Source organism: Solanum lycopersicum, chromosome 3 (genome assembly GCF_036512215.1).
Source record: "Solanum lycopersicum chromosome 3, SLM_r2.1".
NCBI lineage: Eukaryota > Viridiplantae > Streptophyta > Magnoliopsida > Solanales > Solanaceae > Solanum > Solanum lycopersicum.
This window is the reverse complement of record NC_090802.1, coordinates 41,914,950-41,922,935: the sequence shown is the minus strand read 5'-3', so window position 1 is coordinate 41,922,935 and position 7,986 is coordinate 41,914,950.

The following is a 7,986-nucleotide window of genomic DNA, read 5'->3' as shown; positions in this document are numbered from 1 at the left end:
GGTGCCACGTTCCGGTACCAGGATAGTATATGAGGATCGGAGTGTCACGTTCCGACACCAGGATAGTATATGGATCGGGTGCCACGTTCCGGTACCAGGATAGAATATGGATCGGGTGTCACGTTCCGACACCAGGATAGTATATGGATCGGGTGCCACGTTCCGGTACCAGGATAGTATATGAGGATTGGAGTGTCACGTTCCGACACCAGGATAGTATATGGATCGGGTGCCACGTTCCGGTACCAGGATAGTATATGAGGATCGGAGTGTCACGTTCCGACACCAGGATAGTATATGGATCGGGTGCCACGTTCTGGTACCAGGATATAATAATGATCGAGTGTCACGTTTCGACTCCAGGATAGTATATTGAGGAGTGGAGTGTCACGTACCGACACGAGGGGAATAAAGATAATGAGTCTTGAAAGATGATAATATATTCAAATCTAATGAACCTAATTCCCAAATGAGTATGATGAGGAGGCGTGAGTCCTCATTGATGTGCTTGGTGTTGTAACCAAGGGTTATGGTAACTGTAAATGCTGCATGCTAAGGATATTAGTTCATTTTATGATATTATCTTATATCTACTGTTTTCTATTTTGAGTTGGCCGATGATATCTACTCAGTACCCGTGTTTTGTACTGACCCCTACTTTTATGTTTTCTTCTTGTTTATTTGTGGAGTTCAGCAAACGTGCCGTCGCCTTCGACTCAACAGTAATTCAAGCCAGTCTTACTACACCAGAAATTCAGGGTGAGCTAATGCTTCTAGCTTGGACTGGATCTTCTTCTTCAAGTCTTGATGCCTTGAACTTCCGGCATGGACTAGCTTCTTATGTATTTTTAGCTTTTAGAATATTCTTAGTTTAGTCATTTGATCGTAGATGTTCTTGTGGTGATGACTTCCAGATTTTGGGGATAATAATAGTTATTGATTTTATTAATGAGTTTAAGTCTTCCGCATTACTTTATGTTGATATTATATTGAAATGTTAAGGTTTAGATTGGTTGGTTCGCTCACATAGGAGGGTAAGTGTGGGTGCCAGTCGCGGCCCGGATTTGGGTCGTGACAGTAGTCTTAAGGGATTTGAGAGTTTGGGTTAGGGGGAGAATTTGTGGATCACAAGTTTGACACGTTATCACTTGTGTTAACCTCCCATGTATTCTGAGTGAATTGGTAGAGGTTGTTTCTCTCTGTATTTTGTACTCTCATATTTATAGTGGATTGCTCATCTCCTTTGTGGATGTAGGTGGATTGACTGAACCATGTTAAATCTTTGTGTCTTTTGATATGTTTCTCGTTGTCTTCTTACTCGTGATCTTTCGAGGTTTGCTTTGCTAGCTTCCATATTTACACCTACTTATTTTCGATCCTAACAAGTGGTATTAGAGCCAGATTCAATGATGGAGTCAGGTTCAATGGTTCGATAATTGATGATTGAACCAGGTTAGAAGGAGGTGTTCATCTTGGCGGGTGTAGTTCTAGCCGCAACTTTTTTTACAGTAATGAAGATTTTGTTGGAGAAATTATTTCTGGGAGGTTCTCTGTGTTGAGACATAAATTTTCCAAAGGAGATTTTGGAGAGGAGAAACAAGTTGTTGAAGATTAAGTGAAGAAGGTGGACAAATTTATTTTGTCAGAAATGCAGGCCAATGGGGAAGATTTGTAGGATTTTATGTGCCCTGATTTCTTACCATAAATAGGTTTTCCTTTTAAGAAAAGGTTTTGGATTGATTAATCCTTTTTTTGGTAGGAAAAGGTTTAGGACTCTATAAATAGAGACACTTCTAACTTAAACAGTATTCACAATGTAGTCTTAAGGGATATGAGAGTTTGGGTTAGGGGTAAAATATGTGGATCACAAATTTGATACGTTATCACTTGTGTGAACCTCCCATGTATTCTGAGTGAATTTGTTGAGTTTGTTTCTCTCAGTATTTTGTACTCTTATATTTATAGTGGATTGCTCATCTTCTTTGTGGATGTAGGTCGATTGACCGAACCACGTCAAATCTTTGTGTCTTTTGATATATTTCTCTTTGTCTTCTTAGTTGTGATCTTTCGAGGTTTGCTTTGCTAGCTTCCGCATTTACACGTACTTATTTTTAGTCCTAACATTCTTTTTATTGGAATTTTGTGTCATGGTCATTAATGGGTTCCTTGTGTTTTGCCTATTGCATTTGCAGGTTTGGCAATGAAATATATGGAAAATGGAGGTTTTATTTAGTCCAAGTATAAACTCTAAATTTTCAGTGACTTTTCCGCAAACACTTTTAATATTTTAATTATTCTATCAAACTTATGGTTTTATTTGATTGTGAACAGTGGGAAGCCCAAAATAAGAAATGAACTTTTTTATTTTAGAACTGCCTAACTTTCATATTTGAATGTGTAGCAACCATTAGAAAAGTATCGGTTCAGTGTTTATAGCTTTAATAAGGAATATAGCTACAAAAAGTTGGCGTTGATATTCATAAAAAAAACAACTAGCGAAGCTTGTCAATTGTAAAACAATTATGTAGAAAGGGTTTAACTGGTCGATATTGACAGGTGCAGCCTTTGTTATTTTTATACATATGTTTAGAAAATACTTACCTAAATTTCCATTTTTGCAAAAATAGGAGGATTGATAGTTATTTCAATTTTAATTAAGTTTAGTTAGCATTATATTGCACATATGATAACAATATTATACCAATGTTGTACAGAGAATTCTTAATTATAATGTATTTATTTTAATACCATGTTAGACACGTTGGGTCGTCCGGCCTCCGAGCTTCCACAATGTCTTCTTCTTCAAAATGACCAAATGGCGATTTAATACTTGCTGATTTCTTCATCTTTCTTCTGTAACTTCACCAGGGCTTTACCTGCTGACGCTTTTGTATCTGATCTGCTCCTGCTCACGTGTCGTTCACTTAACTGACTGTACACTTCATCCAATCTCTTCATCTCACATTCCTCTTCTTCATCTTCATTTTCCTCCTCGATTTGCTAAAAATCAAAATGGGTCTCTGTATTTTTAAGTTTCTGTTCATAGGTGTGCTGGAAAATGAACTGGTTCAATTTCAATTTATTTGGAAGGATTTCTTCAAAATGGAAATTCGGTTCAATATTTTCAAATTTTTGTTCTTGGGTGTGCTGAAATAGGTACCGGGTTTGTGTATGTGGGTTTGTGCCTTTTGGACATTCTTTTCTTGATTGAAAATATACTAGGTGATGGTGGTGTCTTGTTTTACGGTAGTATGTTCAGGAGCTGGTTAAAAAATGTAATGTGTTTGGTGGTTCAAATGGTGGGTTTTCTTATTGATAGGGATGTTCATGAGATCTGTAATTGGAGAAGTTAATGTATTTGATGCGTTGAAGAAGAGAAGAAGATCTCACAAGTTTACGAGTGATCTAAATTTCTTTTGTTGTCTTTGTATTATCTAAATTGCAACTTAGTGATATGATAGTGGCAGTCAATAACTTTACACCACAGTTTTACCATATAGGTAATAATAGCAGTTCTAGGATTAAGAGAATGATCATACTAAAAGAGACTAATGATTATGGCAAATTTTTTGGAGTTTTTTTCTAGATTTTGATGAGTTGTATGATAAAAAAACCCTTTTTCTCAATTTCATCAATTATTTGATAATTATTAATACCAATTTTAATATTTGGATAACTATTAGTTGTTAAAAGCAAGATTGGACCAAATTTGGTTAGGATACAAGAGATTGAATGGTGCAGATGATTGAAAATGGCGTGATATTGAGTATGACAATGTACCAAGCTACTGTCTATACTGCAAGATGCAAGGACATTTTGAAAGTCAATGCAGGACTAAGGCAAGAGATGATAGAATTAAAAATCAGAAAAAGAAGCAGACTAGAAAAGTTTCTACTGTAAATGAAGACGGCTTTCAAACTGTGTCTAGGAGAAAAGGTGCTAAAGCTCAGCAAAGTCAAATAGATATTCAGATCAAACAAAACAAAATCGATGAACAAATGACAAATCTACAGCTCTTCATTTGATAAAATATTCATTTGGTTATAGAAGGTTGAAGCTCAAGCTTAGTAAAATGTGTAGTACATGTTTCATGTGTAACATGGTCTTTTTTATGGTCTTACACAAGTGAATGAATACCTCTATTTGAAATTATAGGAAGTCAAATTTACAGTTGATTTCTTTTCCTAATCAACCGAAATAAGTATTTGAAGGGAAACTATTGTAAGCTATTGCGAAAACAGGGCCTATTATGCAGACACTTTTAGTTTCAGGACAAGTTCCTCAATTGCGAAATCTGCCTAAGCTTTATATTTTACATGTTTCCATTAAAGAAGTCAATCTGATTCTTATTATTTGAGCTATCCTGAAGATTCAGCATCATTACATATTTCTCAACAAATGTTGTCTACATCTATATTAAATTTTGCTAATTTTGAGTTTGGATATTGTTTGGAAAATTAGAGTTTGATCTCTACTACTCCAGATTTGAATAAGTTTGTCCTAGGAAAGAGGCAAAGGTTGTACTGAAAGAAGTTGAAGGATGAATACCTTATTCTTCTAATTTTTGTGTAAAGCAGACTGCTTGGTGTGAATGCCTATATCGATTCTTTTAGTAACATAAACATGGAGGAGTAAATTTCATTTGGATGTTCAAATTATGGTTTGTTTCACATGAAACATGTTAGCACGCAATAAAGTTTTCATACTAGACGTTTATAGCTCATATTTTGAAAAGAAAAAGACTTAAGACAATGTATTTTCTCTCTATTTATTTAAATATATCATTCAATTATAAATATAATTCAGATTTCTTATGATGATTGAGTTTCCTTTTATCCTTCGAATTTTCCTTGCTTTCAGGATTCAAATATATTCAGTGAATGATTTCCTCTGGGGAAAAATGTTTTGTTGATGTTCTTCCAAAGATGTTTGCTCATAAAATGCTCCCTTTCTTTGTTTGTAAAGAGAATACATTTTCCTCTTCTTAAGAATGTCTAGCTTGCACCTATAGTGATGTCAATATAAGCGACATAATACAAGACGTGCAAATGAGCATATGTTATCCTCTGCCTATTACTATATACTATTAAATTAGTACTAATGGTAGGATAAACATTGTGTTTTTAGCTACATTTAGGGTTGTTTTCAAAAAGGAGTTCTCTTTTTCCCTTTCTCTTTTTTTCTGCGTGGAAGACTATTTTATTTAAGTGTTAGGCTAAATCACAGCCCATATATAATAAGAGTAGTTACACTATTATGGGTAGTGATAACATGAAGATTTCAAAGGCTGTGAAAATATCTTATATAGATGGTATGAATTTAGGAGAAACTAATTCATCATTATCTACTAGTAGTTTTGATAGTGCATCTTGTGGAGAAGTTGACATGACAATAATTTAACAGTTTAAATGATCATATTTAGTTTAAGATTTCAAGTTTAAAATTTAATTTTCTCATTCGTTTTATATTTATCTAGTAACTTAGATTTTAATTTCTAACTTTTAACTAACCTTAAATGCTTAACATTGCAGGAACATGGGAATTTTCCTTCGTTGCTGAGCTTTGATCATCAAGGGTGGTCACTTATACGTATCTAAATCTCTACCTGTGAATTTAACAAAGATATCTTACAAAATGAGAGCTTTCATGAAGGAAGTGTGATCAAACTTGAGGCTTGCTTTGTGACCGAATTGTCAGTACTGCGCATCACATCATTTATAGTCATTCTTTCTTCTTTTACACTTGATTGGAATTTTATGTTTATCTTCTAGATCTTTACATCCTTTTCTTTTCCCTTTTTTCTTTTGATTCCTTTTTGTTGGGTTTAGGTTTAACTGCTCAGAATACTTTTGAGACAACAAGGTCAAGGTCAAGTTGTACCAACGTTTTTTTTTCTTTATAAGAAGCAATTTGGGTCTGTAACCTGTTAAAGTCGTAGAAGCCTTTGAACCTCCAAACACAATTCTTGTTTAATGCTACAAGATTTATGTGAAAACCCAACTAATCTGACTTTCCCTATTATGGTTCTTGCTTTCTCTGTTGACAGAGAAACATTCATATAGTAACTCAAAAATAGTTTAATTACTCTCCATAACTATAACTATAGTTTGATAATTACAATTTGTGCCTACATGTTATAGAGAGGAGTAAGGCGAGCGAGATAGGGCAAAGAGTGGGAGCGGGGTGAATTTTATATTTATATAGATTAGATAATGATATATTCTACATATGTATTTGTATATATAGCATGAGCGATTGAGAGAGGAAGAAGAGGCGAGCGAGATTGGGAACAGGAGGAGAGAGGTGAATGAGAAAGGGCAGAGGGCAGAGAGATGAATTGTATATGTATATAGGTTAGATAATTGTATATTAAAAATATGCACTTGTATCTTTGGCAAGCGAGATTGGGAGAGAGAGGAGAGAGAGAGGGCAAAGAAAGGGAGAGAGTGAATTATATATGTATAATTGTTAGATAATTATATATTATGCATATGTATTTGAATATTCTACTGAATTATACATATACAAAAGTGGCTAATTATACAAACTCAAAGTTAGCCCACATAATTACTTTATAATGTTAGTCACGAGTGGTAATTATAACAAATTATAACTATGACGAGTAATTAAATAGTATAAATTTTATTAACCATGCAATTTTTCCCTATTAATAAGAATGCAAAATATTGGGCTCGTTCTTAGCACGGGCATCACTATCTAGTGTGTGTGGGGGTATATATATATATAGAATAAAATGTGTGTTTATATGTAACGACCTGTTTAGTCGTTTGAAGCAGCAGAGTTAATTTCTGAAAATCACTGTCTGGGTCGACGGATCCCACAATGTACCGTCATGGGCACGACGGACCGTCGAGGATGTCTCGTTCCAAAACACTTAGAATTCTGAAAAATTGGGTACTGAGAACAACTCTCTGAACTTCGCGATGACATGGCAGGACGGACCGTCGTGGGCACGACGGACCGTCACAGGCCCTTTAGTGAAAAGTTAGTCTCTGAACTCTGTGACGACTCAGCAGGACGGGCCGTCGCAGGCATGACGGCCCGTCACAGACTGCGTAACCCTGATTGGGTCGGATTTCTGTTAAATATTTTAAGGGGCATTTTGGACTATTCCTGCTTATAATTAGTTAATTTGGGGTTTAATGTTAATAATTCAATTACTTGGGGGTTAAAGGAGATAACCTTGGATTAATTAGTGGGTTACTTTTACCATCTTTCATACTTAATTATATGCTAGTTAGGGTAAAAGAAAGAGTTTGAATAAGAAAAAATAGAAAGAACAGAGAGAAAGGGGCGAACGATCGAGAGAGGGAGAAACGAAGAAGAAAGCAAAGCATTGGAAAAGTAGATTTCTTGACTTCAATTCTTCGGTGGAGGTAGGTTATGGTTTATGCTATTCGTAGTAAATCTTAATAGCGAATGATATGTATTGGGTAGTGTTGTAAACCCTTCTATATGATTAATTGTATGCTTGCATGAATGTGATTATATAATTGTGATAAAATAAGCATGCTCAAGCTATTGAATCCTAAATCTTGAAGAAACCCTAATCTACTTTGTTAATGATGATGTCTTGGTATAAAAAGAAGGCTTGATGAACGAAAGTAGTGAGATTAGGGGATCGGGTGTCACGTTCCGACACCAGGATAGTATATGAGGATCGGAGTGCCACGTTCCGGCACCAGGATAGTATATGAGGATCGGAGTGTCACGTTCCGACACAAGGATAGCATATGGATCGGGTGCCACGTTCCGACACCAGGATAGTATATGGATCGGGTGCCACGTTCCAGTACCAGGATAGAATATGGATCAGGTGTCACGTTCCGACACCAGGATAATATATGAGGATCGGAGTGTCACGTTCCGGCACCAGGATAGTATATGGAGCGGAGTGTCACATACCGACACGAGAGAAATAAAGATAATGAATCTTGAAAGATGTTAATATACTCAATTTAATGA